The sequence below is a fragment of the Podarcis vaucheri genome, assembly GCF_965113315.1.
Source record: "Podarcis vaucheri genome assembly, chromosome: 1".
In the NCBI taxonomy this organism is placed as follows: Eukaryota; Metazoa; Chordata; class Lepidosauria; order Squamata; family Lacertidae; genus Podarcis; species Podarcis vaucheri.
The window spans coordinates 31,129,220-31,154,710 of NC_138759.1; the positions used below are offsets into that span (position 1 = coordinate 31,129,220).

Consider the following 25,491-nt stretch of genomic DNA (forward strand, 5'->3'; position numbering starts at 1 on the left):
TTGGCTTAGCTACACTTGAGTTGTGGTAGTGTGTGTACTTGCCTGGGGTGGACCTTACTGGATGTTGAACGGCTGGCTCTGAACCTACGAGAGGAATGAACTCACAGGAGAAATAAACATAACAAAAAATCATACCCAATAGCTTGCAAGCGATACAGAAGTACGAAAACGGGACATGAAACAAGATATTGTAGAATAATCTCTCATCTCTTTTCATATGGCACAGTCCAATTGCAAAAGGATTCAGCACTCCAAAGGATCTCTGCCTATTTCTCTAATTTTTCCCATGTTTGTTTATGATACACCTATTTATGCATTAACACGCCCCAGCTAAGAGGGCAGTTTCTCCAAGAAAACAGCAGGTTCAGGCTCCTGTTTTTGTTTTGTTTTGAGGAGAAGAGCATCTTAGCAGAAGCACATTTAGCCCTGGTTGAATGAATTCCTGGCTGAGATCTCCTTATATCCACAGTGCAGCTTGGTTTTCTCACATTCCCAGCAGTAGCTTCCTCCCTGAAATTGCTCCAGAACACTTTAACCAAGCTAGCACTGAAGAGATCAGGAAGGGAGCATTTCATCAAAGCACAGAATGTGAATTTATTTACTTGCTGCATTTATAACCTGCCTTTCCTTCCCCTGCCCCCCCAAAACAAATAAAATGACATACAGTGGTACCTCAGGTTACATACGCTTCAGGTTACAGACTCCACTAACCCAGAAATAGTGCTTCAGGTTAAGAATTTTGCTTCAGGATGAGAACAGAAATCGTGCTCTGGCAGCAGCAGGAGGCCCCATTAGCTAAAGTGGTGCTTCATGAATGCACAGCAAAAAAGGGCATCTTGAAGGCCTCTCCCAGGAAGGGGGGAGTAATGAATTTCTACAGATAGTACGGCAGATGACCCCTGCCCTCATACTGTGTTGTACTAGTGCTCACTCAGTACCCATTGTCTGTGGCCCTCTTTGTATCTGTTCCAGACAAAAAAGTCCCTAGAGATAAAAGCAAGACAATACCTATTTGTCTTGCCTCAGCCTAAAGGTTCAAAAGGCACATAACACTACAGCAGGGATGGTGAATCTGCGGCGCTTCAGATGTTATTGGACTCTGGTTCCCATCAGCCCAGGACACCCTGACTGAGGGTCAGGGATGATGGGAGTTCCTCCCCTAGAAAGACACAGCTTAGCTACCCTTGCAATATATCATAAATTAAAGCCTCACTATCTGAATAATTGGGACGCGGGTGGCGCTGTGGGTAAAAGCCTCAGCGCCTAGGGCTTGCCGATCGAAAGGTCGGCGGTTCGAATCCCCACGGCGGGGTGCGCTCCCGCTGCTCGGTCCCAGCGCCTGCCAACCTAGCAGTTCGAAAGCACCCCCGGGTGCAAGTAGATAAATAGGTACCGCTTACCAGCGGGAAGGTAAACGGCGTTCCGTGTGCTGCGCTGGCTCGCCAGATGCAGCTTTGTCACGTTGGCCACGTGACCTGGAAGTGTCTGCGGACAGCGCTGGCCCCCGGCCTATAGATGTGAGATGGGTGCACAAACCCCAGAGTCTGTCAAGACTGGCCCGTTCGGGCAGGGGTACCTTTACCTTTACCTTTATCTTGCCTGAGGCAAACCAAAGCAACTTACAACCAAGCGGACAATGTTGGTTGCTCCAAGTCGCAGGCATGGCCAAACTTGGCCCTCCAGCTGTTTTGGGACTACAACTCCCATCATCCCTAGCTAACAGGACCAGTGGTCAGAGATGATGGAAATTGTAGTCCCAAAACAGCTGGAGGGCCACGTTTAGCCATGCCTGCTCCAAGAGGAGCTGTCTTGATGCTTTCAGTTCTGAAGAAAAACATCCCACTGCTTTCCTATACCAAAGGAACCTCCTCCCTCCTCCAAAATAAAAATAAAAATGGGAGGCCCCCATGCAAAGAAGGAGCTCACAGAGAGGCAACTAGCTGAGGACTCCCTCAGTCCTGGAGTCGGCCTAATGGAGTGTAGTCTAGGCGCTCCCTGAAGAACACAGCTCTTGCTAGATGAGTCCAAATCTCCATTTAGTCCAGCATTAAAGCTTCCAACGAGGGCCAGGCAAACGCCTCTGTGAGTGGACAAGCAAACGAAGAAGATGTTGGTGTCCTCCTATGGCTATTCCTCAGAAGGAGCTAGATTTGAGCACCAAGAACACTGAAGGCCAAAATACAGGGTTGCATGGGGTTGGGAGTTACCAAGGGAAGTTCAACGACTTCTTAACTCTAAAAACATTTCAGAATGGCAGGAAAACATTTGCAGGCCGCGGTATATCATCAGTCACCAGTGCAGGAGCTGGGTTTCACCTGCACCCATAGAAGCACCCCTGGCTCCCATAGAGTCCCATTCCTGCCTCTTCTCCCCCACTGCCCCAGTCAGTCCCCTGCTGAAATTAGAAATTGAGAAGGTAAAGTCTTGTCTGCTCAGCTGTACTTTTGAGGAAGCTCATCTGCCCCTTTGAACTGGAAAAAAGAGAAATGCCAGGCCTAAATGCTGGCAGGGAGGAGGGAAAGAGAGTGTGCATGTGTGTGCATAGTTGCAGAGCAAGTGTGTGTGTGGCTCTGGTAAGTCTGTGATACCACGGGAGTTGCCCCATTTTGCAGATGTGCCCATGGGCCTGAAAAAGTGGACGATCCTTGTGGGTACAAATTCTCTTCCCCGGGGTAATGGACCAGAGGATCTTTAAAGTTATCCTTTCAGCCCAGCTTCCCCTGCGATTGCACCCACATGGATCTCCAGTAATCATGCTCTAATTAAATGAAAATGGGCAGTTGCAGTTTGAGCAGTAGGGTTTTTTAAATTGTTCATTACTATTATATGGATGCTAACTACAGCTGCTGAGCTCATTTACGTCCCACATAAACAATTAGGACTAATTGACTGCTAATTATTCCAAGAGAAATGTATAGCCTGGTGGATATCACTTAGTTCCTAGCCAACTACTTTTTTTAATTAAAAAAAAAACCAAGATCTAAATACAAACTTGCACAGGAAAGCAAAGGGGTCCTGAGTCTTGTGTGTACACATAGTCACACATAGTGTGGTGCAGTGGTTGGGACAAGGGAGACCTGAGTTCAAATCTCCACACTGTCTTGGAGCTTGCTAGTCAATACCTCTCAGGCTGGCCTTACCTCACAGGGCTGGTGTAAGGATAAAAGGATGGTGCGGAGAACCATGTACAGTGGTACCTCAGGTTAAGTACTTAATTCGTTCCGGAAGTCCATACTTAATAAATAAATAAATGAATAATAAGCTGCCTTTGTACCAGAAGATTGTTCCTCCTACCTCACTACACACTAACTGGCAGCAGCCCTTTCCACCACTAAAACATGGTAATTTTCAAATCAAAGAGCAACAACACTATGTTTACAGGCCCGCCCCCCAAAAAGCGTAATTTACAAATTCTCCTAACTTTGGCTACGTTTTAACAACTAATCAGCAGTTTAAAACAGCAACAACTAAACACTTATGTATTTGAGGCTCTGTAGGATTAGTCTATGTTCTCCTTAGGACACAAAATCACCAGCTCTTTCCAGAGAACACACATTTTATTTTTTTATGAGTTGCAATTTGCTCTTTCCCCACTGAGGTGGACCTGAAGCGCCTGACCACACATGAAACCAGAAAACACACCAAATCATAAAACTAAATTACAAGGGAAATAAAAAAAAACACAATCCAAAATACATTCTCCTGCCAAGCCCAAAATTCCCCAGGATGTGGCTTCTCCACCATTAAGCTCCCATGCACCTCACTCTATGCACCATCATTAGAGGGGAAAGGTCGTAACCCAGTGGTGGAACTCATGCTTTGCATTGGAAGACCACGACAGGTACAATCCCAGTCGTTCCCAGGAAAGGCTAGCAAGGGCCCTTGTCTGGAGAACTCCTGCCAATCAGCCTAGGCACTTTTGAGCTAAGATGGGTCAGTGGTCTGACTTCGCGTAAGCCAGATTCAGATATTACTAAAGGTGGAGCGTGTCAGCTTTTCAACGTAATGGGTGCCCATGTCAAAAGATTGGCACTGCCTCATTACAAGGCTGAAAGGCGCATCAAAATCCTCAGTTGTCTAAACTGCGTGAAACACCTGGAGCCAAACTAAATGTGAGACTTCAGTATAAAGAAAACAATGGAGTTTTAAGAGACGGCTAGGCACTCAGAAGCTTAAACCTCACTCACAAAAAAGAAAAGCTTATTAAAATTGCTACATACCTGGGGAAAACTGCCAGACAGGCTTAGACACAGAGAACAATGCCACTGGGATTAACCGGGTGGGGGAAAGGGAATGCTTGGATCCTGGTTCGCACAAGGCTTTGTCTCTCAGTTGGTCCTGACGAAGTTCCCAGAATCAGCCATGGAGTCTGGATTCTTGCTATGAAGCAGCGGCGGTGGTGGCGGCAGCTGTGCCCTAAGCCCCCTGGAGACACAAGAGGGAAGCTGCTGTCAGTACATCTGAGGCCTCTACAGTTGTATACGCAGCTTATGATGCATGAAGAATTGGCATCCTTCCCCAGCCCTTTCCTTTTAGGGCTCTGGAAACAAACCCTGCGTTGGTTGGCGGAGGAAAGAGGTAGGATGGGTCAAGCTCAGCTGCCAGAAGAGGGTTTCTAATTAACAACGCAGCACAACCCCGCTCCAGGAAGCAGAGACCCCCAAAAGAAACCCCCGGAGAAGAATCAGCATCCTCCGTCACTTCAGATGGGCTTCAGCCATCGGAGAACAGTTCTCTCCCAGCTTTGCCATTTAGACACCACGCTTAGCTGGAGCACAGCTCCCGGCACTTAGAATCAGGCAGGGAGTGTGTGGGAGGACTCCTGCACACACAGACACACCAGGCACATACACACAGAGTTCCCCCACCCCTCCATCCCCCTGTCACTGCAGTAATTCATCAATTTCATCTGATTCAGCACTTGCCGTTCAGTTATTCCTGGAGTGGGAAGGCTGTCAGCTACAGCTAGGTCACAATTTGCAAGTGGGGGGGGGGGCAGAGGTGGGCCTTATAAGTTGCCTGGTGCCTCTGCCCCCAGGGACCGTCAAGTGTCACAACCAGAGATGTATTACCAGTCCAAAAACCTGGCAGGCATTTGTCCTGCTGCGCTGCATCCAGCCTATTCGGATTCTTCAGAGAAATTATTATCTTTCATACTGCAACTAAGAGGGGGGAGATAGAAGCCTGGGTGGAGACCTAGTGGCGAAATCCACCTCGTTTCTGATCTCAGTTTAGTACCGCCTTCCCCAACCTGATGTCTTCCAAACATTTTGGGCTACAACTCTCTCCATCCCTGACCACTGGCCATGCTGGCTGGTGATGATGGGAACTGTAGTACAAAGCATAAGAGCTGTCTTGTTGGATTAGACTACGGTTTCCCAAACTTGCATCTCCAGCTGTTTTTAGACTACAATTCCTGCCATCCCTGATCACTGGTCCTGCTAGCTAGGGATGGTGGGAGTTGTAGTCCAAAACCAGCTGGAGACCGAAGTTTGGGAAACCCTGCATTAGACCAAAGGCCCGTCAAGTCTATCCTGGTCTCAGAATGGTCAACCAGATGGCCATAAGAAGCCTGCAAGCAGGACCTGAGCACAGCAACACTCTCCCCACTTGTGACCCCAAAAAACTGGTATACAGAGGTGTACTGTCTCAGGGAGTGGAGGCACAAAATAGCCTTATAACCTCAATGAATAAATCTAACAGCCTTTTAAAGCAACCTACGTTGGTGGCTATCATTGCCATCTTATGGTAGTAAATTTCACAATTAAACAATGCACTGTTTCCTTTGGTCTGTCATGCATATTCCAACACTCAACTTCACTGGATGGCCCTGAGTTCTAGTGATATGAGAGAGGAAGAAAAACCTTTTTCTATTTGTTTTCTCTGCACCATCTTCCACACCTCTACTGAAGCTTGCTCCGGAGCCTTGACCATTTGGGGGGCCCTTTCCTGATCCTTCCTCAACTTTACCGTGTCCTTTTTGAGGTACGGCAACCACAACTGTACATGGTCAAATCAGATTTGCATAATAACAGTGTGGCATCATGTTGTTTAGCACAAGCATCTCATTAATCAAGCTAGGGATGAATACAGTGATTACACAATGAATTTAATCGGCTGCCTATTAAAGATTACATGATGTGGTCCCAATCTTTCCTCCAAGGCACACCTCGGATTGCTCACCCAATCCTGATTCAGATATTATTTCCCCGGTTGTCTCCTTGGAATAATTATCCTTGTCAGTGCAAATAAGGGCATTTCAACCTCACACCTTTCTTGAGTAACTTGGGTCATCATTCATGGGCTGCTGCCTTTCTCTATGGAGCTGTGAGCACTGCCATCCCAGAGTAAACAAGACTGTTTGTTCCTGCTCACCTATCCCAACAGGAGGAAAGTTCACAAGCCTTTTATTTTAAAGAGTCAAAATGCTTCCGCCTCTTTTCTTTGGCCAGGACTTAAGAGAATGCAGTCTCTAAGGCTCAAATTAGAGGCTGATTCACACTTCACAACAGCAGGTACATTTGCTGCTTTTACACCAGGGATGCCAGTTTGAGTTCACTCTAAGTGTGCTCCTTTGCATCAGAATGCTGGTGAGCTTTTCATTCAAAGAAAAGAAATAATTGGGAACACACTGAGAGGAAGAATCAGGAGCAGGGGAAAGCCAGGCATGATCTGCCCAGAACAGCCCAATGGGCCAACCTCAAGGCCTTGTGGGTTAATCAGGCCACAGGCCAAAGGTTCCCCATCCCACTTTAGTATTTAAAAGCAGCTGGATAGCTCAGCTGGCTAGAGCGTGGTACTGATAAAGTCAAGGTTGCAGGTTCAATCCCTGTAAGGGACAGCTGTATATTCCTGCACTGCAAGGGGTTGGACGAGATGACCCTCAAAGAAAATCTCATGGGCTGGGCAAAACGAAACATTCATTTTGCAGAAGAACAATGGGCGAGAGTCAGAAACACGTCCCCAAATGGGAAAACGCTTACACAGAATCCAAAATAAATGCAACACAGAGGGAAAAACAAGCAGGCACCCCCCCAAACAACAACAAAAAGTCAATTGCAAAAATAAACAATTGGAAGGGACAGGGGACCTTGACAATCACCATGGGATGTGCCCAAGGATGTTGTGCTGCCTTCAGGTGGTTTGTTGGACTTCTGCCCGAAGCCTTTCAACAGCAGCCACCAGGCAAGACCATAGAGGACAGCCATCTGCCCCATGCCTCTTAGAAACCCCTCCTCCCCCCCCGTTTGTTGGTTTTGTTTATTAATAGCCTCCTGTGTATGCACTGTACCTTGACAACAGTAATGCCTAGTACAACTGCTGCATGATACATCAGCAAAGCACCAAACAAACATTAACTAATTAGATGGCAAGCTCCCCATGGCAGGGTCCTGGCACTGTTCTGCCTATGACTTCACAACTTAATCCTCCGACTATTGCAGAGATGCAGAGTTTCTCTTTTGCAGCATCACAGAGTCTGGCACCCCCCAGAAGTAGCACCCAAATTAATTAGCAATTGATACAGAATGTTTGCACTGCCCTTCCCAAAGCCAAGGACCTTCCTCCTTCCCTGCTGGCAATGTTATTGCTAAAGTCCTAAGCACATTCAAAAGAGCCCCTCTGGGTGAAACCAAAGGCCAATCTAGCTCAGTGCTCTGTTCTTACAGCAGCCAACCAGATGTGTATGGGAAGCCCACAAATAAGCAGGACGTGAATGCGGCAACACTTCTCCAAGTCCTATCTCTGACACTAGATAACAAGACGAGTAGCCGCTGAGAGCTTTATCGTCTACGTCAGTGCTTTTCAACCAGTGTGCTGGGGCACCCTGGGGTGCCTTGAATAATGGTCAGGGGTGCCGTGGCCAACACTGGCCTCTGTCCCTCTTTCCTTCCCTCCCTTCCTCTGATGCTCTCTCGCATCTCTGCCTCCCAAATGCTTGCACAGCTGTTTGCTGCAGCAGCCCTGGCTACAAGCTCCCCAGGTGAATGGTGCCTCTGGGGCTGGCCAGGGGATGCTTCTCAGGCCCCTGTGGGGCAGTGTGAGAAGGCACCTCTCTTTGGGGCAGGGGGGCAGCTGAGAGACAAGGGGTGGCAGGTGCGGCTATCCAGAGGACTCCCAAGGAGATGGGAGAGGAGAGGAGGTTGAGGGCACACTCCACATGGGACGGATGAGGGGCTGCTAGCTCTGCAGGCAAGGGGTGACATAACCAGAGCCCCACAGGTGTCCTGTAGAAAGAATGGAGTTGGTCAAGGGAGCCGTGGGCCCAAAAAGGTTGAAAACCCTTGCTCTCTAATCCCCCTTTGAATGTGGTCCAAGATGGTTGGTATCACTACATCTTGAGGTATTGAATCCCATAGTTTTAGTATGTGCTGCATGACAAAGAATCTCTTATTTCTGCCTTGAACCTTTCAGCATCACTGGGTTTTGGAATTTATGAGGAAGAAAAACTTCTCTCCATCTACAGATCCCACCTTGTCACCTTTCTGTATAAACTAAAGAGCCGCCAATGCTGTAACCATTCCTGAAAGAAGAGTGGTCCCAGCCTGTTGGTTATTTTGATTGCCCTTAAAAACACCCCCCCCAAAAAAAAACACCCACCACCCTTTTCCAGTTCCACGATATCTTTTTGAGGTGCAGTTGCCAGAACTGTACTCAGTACAACAGGTGTGATTGTATCATAAAATTGTAAAAAGGTAATGAAATATTGGCTGTTTTATTTTCAAACCCTTTCTTAATGATCCCCAACATGAAATTTATTCTTTTCACAGCTGTCCCACACTGCATTAACCTTTTCATTAAGCTGCCATCCTCCACAATTCCAAGATTGCTGTATTCACCAGTCACCCTCAACCTCAGCTCTCCAGATGTTTTTGGCCTACAACTCCCATGATCCCTAGCTAGGAGGACCAGTGGGCAGGGATGATGGGAGTTGTAGTCTCAAAACATCTGGAGGTTGAGGAAGCCTGGTCTAAGAGTTAAAATCTCATGTCCTGCATGCTGTTGGGGTAGGGGAGAGTTTGTTTTATTAAATGTGAGTTTCTCCTCTGCACCTGTCTTGGTTTGTCTCTGCAGGTTCCTTGTAAGCTATGCCCAGCTTACAAGAGTAGAAACAGTTAAACTCAAGGCTTTTTTTTTAGCTGGAACTCAGTTCTGGCACCTCTCATTCTGGCATTGCCATTCTAAGAGAACGAGGGAGGTGTTCATGGTGAGTTCCGTCACCTCTTTTTCTAGAAAAATAGCACTGGTTAAACTTCTACCCCACTTCCCACCATTGCAGCGTTCGAAACTCCCATTGTTCTAGGCACGTTTTGCAACAGGGAATTTCATTAGCACAGGCGATTTCTGAGCTCTGGGCGCAGCGCTGTGCCTAAGATTTCAGGTTAAAGCTGCAGTGCACCCCCCCCCCCCACTTCTAGCCACTCTCTTAAGATTGGAGAAGAGACCCTTTTAAGAATATTACGGGGGTGGGCAGGGAAAGCATGGCTTTGTTTTTTGCAAGCATCAGATGAGGACGAAAAATGAACATAAGCTGTCAGCTGCAGTTCATTCATTCATTTTCAGCTTTGTATTCTTGTTATAAAAAAGTGCACCTAGACATTCCGTTGTTGCACCTATAACCTGGGTTAAGGTGCCATTTAGCTCCTAGCTTTCATATCTCTGTTTCTAACACTGTCCCACTGCATCCCGGACTGGAAGATCCAGGGTTGCTAGTAACTCTTCTTGCAACTCAAATACCCTTTTCTTTCTCTTGGATCCCCGCAAATCACATTGTGGCACACTGTGTTATAAGAAAGAAAGGCTACCATCCTTGCTGAAGTAGCCACCGTCAACCATCACACTGCAATCCTGATGTGTACCAGAACGAGGAGGAACAAACATCACAGGGCAGAGGGCATGAATGCAGACACACGCTCTTTCCAACGGGGTGTATGGAAGAAGGGATTTGCTAGGGGCTTTGTCAAAAGCAGGGCAGGAGGTATGAAATCTCTGCTAAAAGGGTAGGCATGGCAATTCAGATCTCCACATGTTGCTTATGGGAGCAACAATTGGCCTTCAGCAACGCTGCTTCCCAGCAGCTGACGTAGAGAGGCTTATTGTCTCTCTTTTTGCGTGGGCGGGTGTGGGCTGACTAAGAAGCACCAGGCAGAATGTCTTGCCATTCCCAGCTTCACTCTAGCATGTACAAAGGCAGCTGGGCTTTAAAACATCCAGGCAACAAAAACATCCCTTTTCAGAGAGATTTGGGGGAGGTGATGCACATCCCACAATCCCTCACCTACGTGCCTGTGAAAGGCATTGGAAATGAGCACCAAAGCTGCAGATACCTTTAGGAGAGCACTAACCCACATAGGTAAAGGTAAGGTAAAGGACCCCTGGACGATAAAGTCCAGTCAAAGGAGACTATGGGGTGTGGCGCTCACCACGCTTTCCAGGCCATGTGGCCGGCATGACTAAACTGCTTCTGGCACAATGGGACACTGATGAGTGCCAGAGCGCACAGAAACACCGCTTACCTTCCTGCCACAACAGTACCTATTTATCTACTTGCACTGGTGTGCTTTTGAACTGCTAGGTTGGCAGAAGCAGGGACAGAGCAATGGGAACTCACCGCCATCAAGCGGATTCGACCTTCCGATCGGCAAGCCCAAGAGGCTTGGTGATTTAAAACCACAGCACCACCTCTCCACATACCACTAATCCACATACCAGGAACACTGCAATACTAAATGAAACAGGTATGTGCTAAAAGCTTAGGCTTAAAAACAAAATGCCCACAAATTGGGGTGGGTGGGTTAATACTAAAAAGTATGGAGGTGATCCAATTATGTGTGCACATTCAGAGTTGCTTCGTTCTTTAAGTGGGGATAATCACAACCTCATAAGAGAATGGATGCAACAGCATATGTGTGGATAAAGGATGAATACAGCCTAGAAACTTTACCCGCCCACATTATACTGGGCTGGCCCAAGACATTTTGCTACCTGAAGCAAAGCAAAGGACAAGATGGCACCTTCCCCTCCACTTCTTATAGAGAAGTCAACTGCACTAGCTGTTAAATCTTATATCAACACCACTGGTGAGAAACTTTCTCTACTGCACCTGAGGACAGCTTAGGAAGGAAGTGTTCCTGGGGGCTATTTAGAGAGCACAGGGCAGAGTAACTTAGGGACTGTGGGGGCATGGTGCTGGGGCTGCTTCCAGCATCTGCCGCCTGAGGCAGCTGTCTCAGCCTGCAAAGTGGTGGGGCCAGCCCCGTCGCTAGTTCACGAAGTGTACTAGAATCTAGAGCAGGGCTGAGGAACCTCTGTCACTGGACTACAACTCCTTTCAGCTCCCAGTCAGCATGGCAAATGGCGGTAGATGATGGGAGTTGTAGTCCAGCAACATCTGGAGAGCCACAAGTTTCCCAGCCCAGATTTAGAAGGATCAGGGCAGATATCAGTGACTGCAGCAGAAAACCCTCTCACTGGTTGATTGGGCCACCTCTTTGTGATGTGTTCCTTCCCACTTTGGGTTCATCCAGAGGAGGAGATAGTTGGAATGAGACATGACTCCTGGGGAATGGAGTTTGAACACCAGGGCATCACCCCCACTAAGAATATCCTGCCCTGGTAATATGTCTGCTGCTGCTGCTGCTCACCTAAGGGCCAATTCAAATTTAACATTTTGCCCCACTAAAGAACATCAGTGAAAAGACGACTTGCTGGAATGCAAAACTCTTGTTGATTTTTGTAGTCAATATTCACAGCCTGGATATTCTGATCACAGTCTGTTTTGCAAAATTCAACAGAAATCGGTGTTACAATACTATTGTTCACATGCATTCCCTTCTCTGCAAACCGCACCCCCCACCCCGCAATGTCTGCCTCTTACTGTTGTGCTTGCAGCTTTGTTGTTTCTTCTCCAAGGGGAATATGCAGCGCTCAGGTTTATTAGGCATCAACAATTTCCCAGCAGTATCAGCAGGAGCTGAAAGCAACAGTCAGGACTGAGCTTTGAGGCTTTTTGCACTGAGATCAGCCTTCCTGATGTTTATTAATGGATGGCGCTCAGCAGATGGGCTAAGGCACCTGGAGAAGCTCAAACAGTGCCTTCCCAAGGCAGGAATATTGTTGAAGAGCATCTCTGGACCTTTCTGGATGAGTATTATAAAAACTGCAGCAACGTGATAGCAGTGCAGAACCCAGATAATGTTCTCCAAAATTTGCCCATCTGATATGAGAAGAACCACATATCCTTACTCCAGCTGGTGCTTTGGCTGCAGGGAAACTACATTTGCCAGGACACAGCTGGATAAATTTGTCCCCTGCTAATTCCATGGTTGCAATTGCGACGGTTGTGTGGAGTAAAGTACGGACATTACAGATATTGCTTTCTCCTTTCCTTCTGCCCGAGGTGAAGCTGTAAATCACTCCCAGACCCCAAACCTAGTCATTTATTTATGGAAGTCATGTATGTATGTATGTATGTATGTATGTTAATCACATTTATATCCCACTTTTCCTCCAAGGTGCTCAAAGTGGCATACATAATCCTCCTCACAACAACCAACCAACCCTGTGAGATAAGTTAGACAGAGATGTAGAGTGATTGGCCCAAGTTCTCCCACTGAGTTTCATAGAAGAGTGGGGATTTCAACCCTGGGCTACTGCGTCCCAGTCCAACACCCAGGCATGTCCAAAGTCCATTTTGGGGGCCTAATCTGGCCCGCGGGTCAATTTAATCTGGCCCCCATGGCAGCACATGTCCTGGGATAAAATCACCCAAAAAGCTCAATAACTCTGGGGTCAAATTGCAAAAAAAAAAAACCTCACCAACTTCAATCCTAAAAAAAGCTCACCAACTTTGGTTGGCCCTCATGCATGTTCACTTCATCAAATCTGGCCCTCTTTGAAAAAAGTTTGGGCACTCCTGCTCTAACCACTACACCACACTGGTTCTTAGGGAGAGTGCAACTCCCTCCACAAGAAGCTCAGATGAGGTGGTTATGAAGGGATCTGACCAGTTCCAGACAGAATCACATTCCCTGTAAAGGTTCAGGGGTGCAGCTTTGGGCTGTGCACTGATAAGCCTTGCCTGATGGCTGCTCAGACATCTTCTGTGCCTTTTAGCATCTTTCACCATCTTTGGTTGCCAATGTATAAAGATATTCCTTAGAGGCCCCATTGCTGGGTTGCCACCACCATCAGAAGTGAGATGGTGGTAACAAAGGAAGGTTCTCTCTGTCGTGGCGCTTGGATGATGCAAGGCCTTCCCCCTGCACACTTCCTCAGTGCCGTCCTGGATGGTCCTTCAGAGCCATGTAGAAACACAGCAAGATATTCACACTTTTAACGGAGTCTAGGATATTTTAAGATGTGCCCCCGGCACATTTTAATCTCTGGTGCATGCTGATGATCTTTTGCTCTTATTCTTCTCTTGGTATTATTATTATTATTATTATTATTATTATTATTATTACTTCTGCGACTATTTTTTTATATTAAAAAAAATAATTTTCACTTCTGCTCTTTCGTCTTGTTTTAGTTTTATTGGTTTTATGGATAAAAAAAACCTGTTGCAACCCATCTCTGGAACTAAGGTGGAGAGGGATATGATTTTTTTTCTTAAATAAATAATAGAACTGGAGAAATGGAGGGGTCTTGGAGGTCATTGGGTCCGACTTCCTGCTCCGTTCTCCTGTAAGTGGGAGGCAGCAGAAGGGCTTGGGGGGGAGCCCCCCATCTCCCCCCCACACACTTAAAAGAGAAGGCTGATGAGCAGAGATTTAATCCTGCTGCCTAGGCTGCCCAATCCTGTTCCTTGCTGGGAACTGGGTAGCCCAGCCAACCCTGCGCTCCCGCCCACCAGTTGACACCACCAGTCATGTCATCTGATGTGGACTGGCAGGATGCTGTTGAGCATGCACGGGGAGGAAGGGGAGCTGGAGTCTAACTTGGGAGAGGGGGGCAGGATTTTGGGGGACCTGTGCCAACCAGGAGGCAAGAATCAGAGGCAGGGGAAGCTTCAGAGCTGGAGGAAGAGGCAGACCAGGCAAGTGAAGAGCCGGGTGCTGCTAACCTACCCTCTCTCCTGCACCACTGTCTCCTAGAACCAAGAGAGGACTAAAGAGGGAAGATCAGAGGCAGCTGTCACGCAGGTATAGTCTCCGGCTACGCACGCACACCCCATCGCGGGAAGGTACATATACTGGTGGAGGGAGGCTGGTCCCCAGTTGCTGTTCCATAGAATGCAGACCTGGGAACAGCTGCCTAGATGCTAGATTGGTGTGCTTCGGTATCCAGAGCTGTAGAAGCAAGCGTTATCTTTGACAACATAGAGTGAATCCTCTGCTGTGTGCGTTCCTTTGGCTGCAAACGCCCTTGACAGGCAGGTGGCTGTGGTGTGCAAGAAGCAGCCTGGTGGGCCAAGACGGTCTTGCAGGCCAGAGGCTCCCCACCCCTTCCCTACATGAACATATAAACAGTACTGTATCCATTCAGGGATGTCCATGCAACCAGGTACCCTGCCAGCAAAGTCCCACTCAGGGTAGACCCACTGAAATTAATGCACCTAGGTTAGTCAAGTTTATTAACTTCAGTGGGTTTACTCTGAGTAAGCTTAGGAATGAAAGCACCTGTACATTTCCAGACCTCCAGACCTACCTGAGTCATTCCTAAAGCAACTTCTGGTTGGGGCGACATAACTAATGCAGACCAAGAGGTGTAGTCCCGCACTGTCTGGGCTGCTTTTGCCAACTCATGAGAGTGGACCTTGCAATGTAATGTGTGGCTCGCTTCCAGGTAGACTGGCACAGCCCCAAGGCATTCCAGCATCTCTCGCCCTAATGCAATTGCAGAGGGCCGCAGTAATAAAGCAGCACTTAAGGTCTTCAAAGTCTTAGCTTACCGTCCATTTCACTGTCCCATCTCTCATGCAGAGGGCAGAAAAGCAGTTCCTTACAGCAATGCTCCATGCAGCGGGGAGACATGTAAATGCCCACAGTTTACATGGAGATCACTCACTCAACAGACTCCTGCCTATCGGTAAGGAGTTTACCTGCCCCCACACAGGGAGGTCTAACCTGCAGCAGGTAGCACCAGCATCTGGTTACATGGGCAGGTTGGGGCCCGTGGCCTAGAAATTGCTCCACGCTCCACCAACCACTCTCCCATCATCAGCAATGGCTTTGTGGATTTGCGCAATGGGTTCAATTAACAGTTTCTTCTCTGCCTGCAATAACTAGCATGCATTTGACAAATCCCAACTCTCCCTTCTTTGTGCCTGCAATGTTGTAGCTCCAGCAAAAGCAGCCAACACCTTCGCAAACAGAAATGCAAGATCCCTGGGAAAGAGACATCTCACTGCATGTATGACTGATCCATCGCACAGTGGAAGTAAGAAGCTTGCATGAGCAAGACTGGGAAGTGATCAGGTAGTAGCTGCTGTAAAGTTCAAAGTTAGCCAACTTTTCTCTCCCGGGGAGCAACAAAGCAAGGCTCCGCATTTTCACAGCTACTGCCATTCTAAGAGCAGTGCGAGATCAACAGGGGGAAAGCAGACTCAAAAGAGGTGGCAAGGGATGGAAGAGGAATTCCATTCTATTTGCATACACGGAAAAGGCCACACACAGATTGGGCCAATCCTGTGCTGACCTCCATTAATTGGGCAAGGTCCGTTTTGGGCAAAAGATTCCTGCACTAAAGGGGGTTGGGCTAGATGACCCTTGGAGTCCCTTCCAACTCTATGGTTCTATAATCCAACTGGCAGGTGGACTGGTTACGAAAGCTAGCACACCTAACAGCTGGTAGTTCCAAATGTGGTGGTGCCCCGGAGGTGTTGGACAGACTCTCTTGCATCTCCTGGGGGAAACATTTTTTCCTTACACTGGTGCTAGATCATGAAGGAAACAGAGGCCGGCCTGCAGCCATTGATCCTCACATGGCTGGGGGCCTAATTCCACAGAGAGAGAAGAGCCTGTAGAACAGGGGTGGCAAGCTTTTTCAGTCCAACAACCACCTTCCCCTGAGTGCTACCTTCTGAGGCCTGCAGCTGCATGCTAGTGGTGGCTTGGGCAACAGGAGTGATTCTTATATTTGTACAGTATCTGCAGTCCAGCTCTGCAAAAGTCAGAGGTTTCTACATGTAAATATTTCCATCCAAGCAAGGAAGAGGCCTTGGTATGGGTTCAAGGGCACATTCCAGCCAGAGGGAAAAACCGAAGGAGGGTGTTGAGCAGAGCCTGTAAGGGGCGTGGTCCGGGGAAGGTTCTGAGGGCCAGACTGACAGGTCGTCGTTGTCATCATCATCATCATCATCATCATCATCATCATTTTATTTGTATGTCGCCTTTCCATAGTTAAAACAATGCTCAAAGCAGCTTACAACATAACAATATTTACATATTTACAGGATAAAGGAAGTCTTTTTGTTTGGTTGTTTGTATTGTTGTATTGTTTCCCCAGAGTGGCTGGGGAAACTCAGCCAGATGGGTGAGGTATGTATAAATAAATAAATAAATAAATAAATAAATAAATAAATAAATAAATAATGTTATGCTCACTATGTTATGTTCACGTTTAATGAGGGTGGATTTCTGTATTGGGAGGGGGGGTTTACGTTATATTGTAAATAAAATTCGAAGAAAAATATTTTGAAAACAAACAAACAATATTTACATAATTACAGTGGTACCTCAGGTTACATACGCTTCAAGTTACGGTACATACTCCGCTAACCCAGAAATATTACCTCGGGTTAAGAACTTTGCTTCAGGATAAGAACAGAAATCGTGCTCCGGCAGCGCATTGGCAGCAGGAGGCCCCATTAGCTAAAGTGTTGCTTCAGGTTAAGAACAGTTTCAGGTTAAGAACGGACCTCCGGAACGAATTACGTACTTAACCCGAGGTACCACTGTACCAACATAACAAAAGTCATAAGCAATAAATAAAACACATCAAAAAGCACACAACCAAATGGAAAACGATTTCCACATAAATCATAAAATCTAAAACTAGGAATACAGCATTAATATCGATCACAATTTAAAATGACATAGATAAAAAATAAAAGCAATTTAAAAAACAAAAACGGAGCCCTCTCTGCCCAGCAACAGCCGTCCTTTATGGAGCCTGCCAGGCCCCGCCCCAAGCCAGGTGAAGAGAAGCAGGTCAGTCCTCCCCCAGGTCTGGGGTCTGCATTTGAGGTTCTCCACCCCTGTGCTAGAGGTTCAGTGCCTATTTAAGCAAATCCCTTTTAAAAATAAGACAGAGCACCCTGATTGCCAAGAGGGCATTTAATTGAAACATGCCTTTTTCTGCACCCTTTCCCCCCTAGTAGCTCCACCTTCCCTGCAGAGCCTTGAAATGCTTCCAGGCGCTTTGGGATTCTTCTTGCCCATAAAAGCAAGCTATATTTTGAGCAGGCATCTGGCAACTCTCCTTTTTTGGAGACTGACAAGAGGCAACTCAGCTGAGCCCCAATCCCTTGTTTTGCATAGGTGGTTCCATCTCACACAGCTTCCAGGAAAAGCAAAAAAGGATTTAAAAAAACCAAAAAAAAACCAGGAAGGGCAGAGGGGAGGCTCTGCTCACAAATGAGCCCAGAGAGGGCTGCCGACGTGCGTTATGCAAACAGCACGCTCTGTTCCAACCTTTTCCAGACACCTCAACAAGAGCAAGCGCAGAGAAGACAGGCAGTCCTTATCACTCCATTAAATGCTCGACTGTGTAAGATCCCTCTGCTCCAGTGACGGCTGTGCAAACCCATAAATCCCGGCCGCTTTCCTGCCAAATGGAACAGCAAGGTTTACATACTTCCCCTAAGTTGTAAGCAAACTTCCTTTCCAAGGGACAGGCAATCTATCAGAGCTCGGGTTCTCAGTGCCGGCTCAGTTTAGCCCCCTGATCTACGAATGCACAGCTTTTCTCAAGTGGCCGAGAATCATGCTCAGCTCCCCTGAAAAAGCTTGGGTTTGCAATCACACTGCACGCTTCTGAAGACCAGATTCTGGCGACAAACAAAAGGACAACATCAACGTCCATATGCCCAGTTTGTGTGCTTCAGGTGGCAGCTGTTTGGTCTGATCCAGCCGCAGCAGGTACACTTGGCTCCTGGGAACGCAGGAAGGTACAGGAAGAAGCTGACCCACTCAGTCCTTTAATCTATCTAATTTAACACTGTATATGTGGACCAACAGGGACGCGAGTGGCGCTGTGGGTTAAACCACAGAGCCTAGGATTTGCCGATCAGAAGGTCGGCGGTTCGAATCCCTGCGATGGGTTGAGCTCCCGTTGGTCTGTCCCTGCTCCTGCCAACCTAGCAGCTCGAAAGCACGTCAAATTGCAAGTAGATAAATAGGTACCGCTCTGGTGGGAAGGTAAACAGCATTTCCGTGTGCTGTTCTGGTTCGCCAGAAGCGGCTTAGTCATGCTGGCCACATGACCTGGAAGCTGTACGCCAGCTCCCTTGGCCAGTAAAGCGAGATGAGCGCCGCAACCCCAGACTTGGTCACGATTGGACCTAATGGCCAGGGTTCCCTTTACCTTTATCTTATGTGGACCACCAGTGGCTCTTCGGGATTCAGGAGTCTCCCCCAGCCCTTCCTGGAGATATGCCAAGGACTAAACCCAGAACCTTGTGCATAGAAAGCATGTGGCTTTACTACCGAGTCACAACCCTTACCCTAAAGCCTAGAGGAATGTTTGGCTTCCTGGCGCCCATCCAATCACACAGTCTTGGGCAACTGATGTCTCTTAGTGTGGTAACAACAAAGCCAGTTATTATGGACAGAAATATCCTCCTGCCAAAACAAGCATTTCCTCTGCTTTTTACAGTTTGATTGAAACAGGATTAAAGGATCAAGATAGGCATTTGTTGTGAAACAACTGTGTCTGTGTCCGTGTGAAAAACTACAGCTCCCATTTTAAAACATGCCATAGTCCCATCAATCCACAGTGAAAATAGTCGTGAAGAGGCTTATTTCGCAGCAATTTACAATAACCACAAACAGTGACAGACCATTTTCAAACTTGGCTTCTTCCTCCCCTTGCTAAGGAGAGGAGAGGAGGAAAAACAAGATCACTGGAACAATGCATAATTCTGTATGCTCGAAGAAAAGGCATGTGGGTCTGTGGCCCTGTTTTAGTCTGCACAACACTGTAAATCTAATTGAGCCTCCCAAGAGAAAACCTGAGGGAGGAGGATATTTATTCATTTGCAGCAGAGGAACTAATCTCCACTTCTAAGCAGGAATGCTGGCGCTGAAGTCCTAGCTCTGTCAAAGAGGGGCAGGGTGGGCGAATTAAGAAATGCACAGCTCCAATGCAATTCCTTGTATGAATTTAAGATGGTAGCTTACACTACCTGTCCACTGATCTAGCAAGCTCAGCCCCATCTACTCAGACTGGCAGTGGCTTTCCAGGGTCTCTTGAAAAGGTTTCTCTCACCCCAGCCTAGCTGATCCTTTTAACTGGAGGTGCCAAGGATGGAACCTGTGACCTGCATTCAAAGCAAGTGTTCTGGGCCTGGGATAGTTCAGTGGGGACAGCATGAGACTCTTAGCCTGAGAGTCGTGAGTTCGAGCCCCACGTAGGGCAAAATATTCCTGCATTGCACGGGGGTTGGACTAAATGACCCTTGTGGTCCCTTCCAACTCTACAATTCTACTGTTGAACTGTGTTTGCTGCCTGCCAGTCTGCTGCTATGAAAAGGAGGGTGGCTCCCGTAACCCTGCTCAAATCCTAGCTCCACCACCACCACCACAAAACAGTCTGCCTCATTCCCAAGCTTTTAGGATGTGTTCCGACCAGGCTAGGAACAGCTCGAAGCAGCTTCAGGGCCTGAAGACCTAAATAAAGGAGATGACAGTTCCAATCTATCAACTTCTTGTGGCTATGAAAAAGCCCAGGAGGCCAGTAGGTCTGTGGCAGACATCTTAATATTATTACACTCCCATGCACTGCAACACCAGCAGTCTGGATTCAGCAGTAGTGTACTGGCAAAATCCCTTCATGATAGTTACAGCCATGTCCCTTCAAAGTCTTGCCCCTTCTAAGATTATACAATAAAATTATAATTACGCAATAATAAACATTGGGGTGCATTGCACCAATCAACACAGATCTAGCCTTTCAACGAGATCCACTGTTTTCTGCACACATACATGGGCAAATGATTTGCAGTGCTGCAATATCTTCTTTCAGAGGAACTTAAATTTTTCATAAAGTTCCATTGTGCATAGCAGAACCTGCATACCATTCTCTTGAAACTGAAGCACCTTGTAGCTTTGGATACTGGAGACAGGGACCCTGCTGCCGAAATAGGAACAGGTCCCCTGCAACCCCGGACCACTACACCACTGGCCAACTTCTCTCCCAAACAAGCATATTCCTAGAGGAGCAGTATGTCAAACATGGCAATGGATTTCCAGAAGGAGGCACTCTCCTGTTAACTGTCTTCCCCATCTGCAAGGTGACATGGCCTAAATTCCGTAACTTGTAGTAATAGACTGCCACCACAACAGCTTTGAGGACGTGTGTGCACCTGTTACTCACGTGGCGATGGTACATTTTAGCAGAACGCTACGAAGAATGCTAAGAACATGACAGGAACAAACCCTACCAACGCTTTTAAAAACGAAGCCTTTGATACATATAGCAGGACAGGAACTGACCTGCTGCCACACACCTTAGAAGTACAAGGGTACCACTAGTTACAAACTTAATTCGTTCCAGAGGTCTGTTCTTAACCTGAAACTGTTTTTAAATAGAGGCGTGCTTTCGCTAATGGGGCCTCTTGCGGCCGCTGCGCCGTCGGCACACGATTTTCGTTCTCATCCTGGGGCAAAGTTCTCAACTCAAGGTAACTCTTCCAGGTTAGCGGAGTTTGTAGCTTGAAGCGTTTGTAACCCGAGGCGTTTGCAACTCGAGGTACCACTGTATGTTAATAAAGAAAGTACAGTGGTGCCCCGCAAGACGAATGCCTCGCAAGACAAAAAACTCGCTAGACGAAAGGGTTTTCCGTTTTTGAGTTGCTTCGCAAGACGAATTTCCCTATGGGCTTGCTTCGCAAGACGAAAACGTGTTGCAAGTTTGTTTCCTTTTTTCTTAACACTGTTAATACAGTTGCGACTTGACTTTGAGGAGCAACTCATAGAACGCAGTGTACATAGTAGCCTTTTTTGAGGTTTTTAAAGACTTTGGTGATTTTTGAAGCTTTTCCAAAACTTCTTTTGCAGCCATTTGGCAAGTTAAGCTTTTAAAACTTTTTTTGGGGGGGGTTGTATTTTGGGGTGTTTGGAATTCAAGGACTTGGTGTTGGGGAGGGGTTTGCAAGAATCTGGAAGCTTGTGTGTTTTTTCTGCATTTTTATGTTTTTTGTGACCATTGGGGAACTCTGCTGTTTTTTTTAAAAAAATATTCTGGATTTGAATTTCTGTGTGCTGGGTGGCTGGGGGAACAGTTGGGGAGGGGTTTGCAAGAATCTGGAAGCTTGTGTGTTTTTTTCTGGCATGGAGAGGCTGCCAGTTCTGATGTTTCTGCGGCTGAAGACTTCGCAGCGGAGTTCCTGGAGGTTGTGAAGACGGAGGGCTACGTTCCACAGCAGGTCTTCAACTGCGACGAGACCGGGCTGTTTTGGAAGAGGATGCCCAAAAGGACTTTCATCATACAGGAGGAGGCCAAGTTGCCTGGCTACAAGCCCATGAAGGACCGTCTGACCCTGCTCTTCTGTGCCAACGCAAGCGGCGACCTGAAGATCAAGCCCCTGCTGGTATACCACTCGGAGAACCCACGGGCCTTCAAGAAACACAATGTCAACAAGGAGCGGCTGAGTGTCATGTGGCGATCCAACAGTAAGGCTTGGGTCACACGTGTGCTGTTTGTGGACTGGGTCAATCATGCTTTTGGCCCTGCTGTCAAACGGTACCTGCTGGACAACGACCTGCCGCTGAAGGCTTTGCTTCTGATGGACAATGCTCCTGCTCATCCTAAAGGCCTTGAGGAGGACTTGTTGGAGGAGTTCAGCTTCATCAGCTTCATGCTCCTGCCGCCTAACACCACGCCACTGCTCCAGCCGATGGATCAGCAGCTCATCGCCAATTTCAAAAAACTCTACACCAAGGAGCTTTTCAGGCGATGCTTCGAGGTGGCTGATTGCACCACCATGACCCTGCGGGAATTCTGGAAGGACCACTTTGACATCGTCACCTGCTTGAAGATGATCACCATGGCCTGGAACGGGATCAGCCAGAGAAATTTGAACTGCGCTTGGCGCAGCCTGTGGCCGGACTGTGTGGCACCAAGTGACTCTGATGCACCAGTCAACAGTGATGCAGGACATTGTTGCCTTGGGGAGGACCATGGGCCTGGAGGTCACAGAGGAGGACATCAGTGAGCTGGTGGAGGAGCACGACCACGAGCTGACCACCCAGGAGCTGGTCGAACTGCAGGCAGAGGCTGCGCAGGAGCAGGCCTCGCTGGAAGAGGAGGAAGCAACTGAGGAATGGCTGTCCTCCAAAGAACTGCGGGACATTTGCCTGAAGTGGAAGGATGTGCAGGCTTTTGCACAGCGGCACCACCCTGACAAGCACGTGGCACATGACCTTGCGAACACTTTTGATACAAGGGTCATGTCGCCTTTCAGGGAGTTGCTGAAAAGGCGGATGAAGCAGCAGACCATGGACAGGTTCTTCAGCAAGAAGCAAAGAGTGGAAGAGCAACCTTCTTCAAGTTGTCCCCCAGAGTCTTAGGAAATGTACTGTACACTTTGTTGATTTTTAAATGTTTTTCTGTCATGTTTAGAAAATTTATTGTTCCTTCAATTTTTGAAATGCTCTTTACAGTATGTGTGACTTTAAAGAGCACTTAATAAACTCTTGTTGTACCAAATTTGGCTTTGTTTGGGCTTTTTTTGACCATAAGAACGCATTAACTGATTTTCAATGCACTCCTATGCGAATTCGTGATTCGCAAGACGAAAAATTCGCTAGACGAAAAAACTCGCGGAACAAATTAATTTCGTCTTGTGAGGCACCACTGTAAAGAGATAACTGCTTGCTGATCCAGAATTTAGATGACCACGTCTTTGCTCAACATCCAGTTACAACACACCCTTGCTGCGAGCTCTTCCAACAACTCCCCCCCCCCATCTGTTTACCATCCGGCCAGAAAAACAGTGTATATTGCCCACCAATAAGGTTGCCATGGCATCAAGAGATGCTGCTGGGCAACAATGCACCAATATAACCCGTCATACCCTGCAGCGCAAGCATTCCCAGGCATCTGCATCCCTCTTGTCGCTTTTATTGTGATTTACGGCCACTTCTCTTTCACTGCAAATCAGAAACAAGCAAGAATCTCACGTCGCTGAAATACAGATTCCTTCAAGGTAGTACGGGGGAGGCAAAATCGGATCGCTACACCCTATTTATAGGAGAAGATTTTCCCGCCCTGAACTTCACCCCAGGGGCCTGGAGTTTGTTTATTTATTTTTTATATAAATTTTATTTTCCGTTTTTCACAAGTTGACAAATACACACCTTACAAATGCATACCTCCAATACAATTAAATATTTTACTTCCCTCCCCCCACCCCCTTTTGTGGTTCCTTTTCTAATTTAAATTAACACTGCATTTTCCACTTTATTCCACTTTTTAAAGTTATTCTTCCATTTATCTTAGTACAATTTTAACTGCTAATGAACTTGTTTGTACGCCAGAATTTTTCAAATATGCTACAAATTTTCCTCACTTTTTTAAAAATAAAAAAATCCCTCTTGGTTTCTTATTACACCTGTCAGTTTTGCCATTTTGGCACAATCCATCAATTTAATCAGCCATACTTCCTTAGCTAGTATAACATCTTCTTTCCACCTCTGGGCAAACACCATTCTGGCTGCAGTTGTGGCATACATGAACAAATTTTTAGGGTCCTTCAGAATCTCTATATTCACTATCCCTAACAGAAAAGCTCCTGTTTTTATTTTTTATTAAAGTTATTTTAAACATTTTATTCAGTTCATTATATATCATTTCACAGATTTCCCAGGGGCCTGGAGTTTAAGCAGGACCACTCTGGAAAGCAACTGTGTTCACTGTTGGTATGCCATGGTTTCCTACAAACATACATATCTTTACACACCCATGTTGTATCCCAGAACAAGCGGAGAATTGTAGTTTCCATTTCAGAAACAAGGAGGAAATTTCTAGTCCTGGTGGCTATGGCGAGCCGACTGACACTATGCAAGGAGCATCTCAGAAGCTATGGTGGGTGGCAGTGGCTTGAACCAAGTTTCCCAGCGGCCACAGCTTACAGCACTGCAGTAGACTGAGATGTGTATTCAAGACACGCCCTCCTCCGCTTCCAGGAAGGTTCATGCACTTGGTGCGATAATAAATACAGGCCCAGAATAAAGAGCAGTGATAAGAAAGGGCAGGTGCCACGTAGTTCACTTCAATGGATTCCTAAAGAGGTGTGGATGTGAGGAAGAGGCTAAATATCCCCAAAGAGTTTAGAAAAAGCTTCAGCAGGAGAAAATATACTGACATTCTGAGAGTACCGGCTCCCTATGCAAGCAAACTATAAAGGAGCTCGGCAGTTTTTATGGTCTCTGTGTTTCTGATTAGCTCATCAGCCCCAGTGCAGAAGCTACTCCCGTTCCAGCAGTCATAGAATTCACTCACAAAGCATTCATGATTAGGGCCGTCATACAAGGATATAGAGGTTATGAACAACAGGGTGATCGTAGGGGCAAAGCCGTAGATCAATGGCTGAGCATCAACAGAAAGTCCCAACTTCAATCCTTGGCTTCTCCAGTTTAAAAGATGGAAAGGACTCCTGCCTTGGTCCTGGTAGAGCAGGCATAGGCAACCTTCGGCCCTCCAGATGTTTTGGACTACAATTCCCACCATCCCTAAACACTGGTCCTGCTAGCTAGGGATCATGGGAGTTGTAGGCCAAAACATCTGGAAAGCCGAAGGTTGCCTAAGCCTGTTGTAGAGGAACAGCCAGTCAGAGCAGGCCACCAACACCGTGCTGGTGAGCATGCAGATGCACCCTCGACACCTTCTCCTGACTCCTACAGAGTCTCTGAGGGACCCTCCCCTTCACTGCTCTCTTGGTTGTGAGATGATGAGGGTTGTTACCTTTTCCTCCCATAGAGTTGCGGGAGGAAGCTGTAAGAGTGGCACTCTTCCCTACTTCCTCTTTCAGCTCTCATGTTCTATTTAAGGCTCAGTTTAATTCTACTAGATCTGAATTTTACCCCAATCTCTTGGAAAAGTGAAATATGTGTGCACATGCTTTCTCTTTTTCTGTCTCTCAGATGTGTGTGTGATTTGAGGGAGAGAAGTGAACAGAGGCAGGGAAGCCCACAGGACTCCCTCAAAAATGCATTATGTGTCCTCATGATTATAGAATCAGAGTTGGATGAGACTCCCAAGGGCAATCTAATCCACACACCCTTTGCAATGCAGGACTCTCAACTAAAGCACCTGTGACCATCCATTAAA

At 47.1% G+C, this 25,491-nt stretch overlaps 1 long non-coding RNA gene across 1 annotated transcript in view; it reads right to left on the minus strand.

Annotated features, from left to right (window-relative positions):
* Positions 1 to 29: 29 nt before the first annotated feature.
* LOC309538765 overlaps positions 30 to 25,491 on the minus strand; it is a 27,543-nt gene continuing 2,081 nt past the window's right edge. Inside the window, exons 2-3 of the long non-coding RNA XR_014222330.1 lie at positions 4,221 to 4,425; positions 30 to 84 (exon numbers count right to left, since the gene is read on the minus strand). This is a non-coding gene — a long non-coding RNA (uncharacterized lncRNA). The remainder of the gene's footprint in view (positions 85 to 4,220; positions 4,426 to 25,491) is intronic.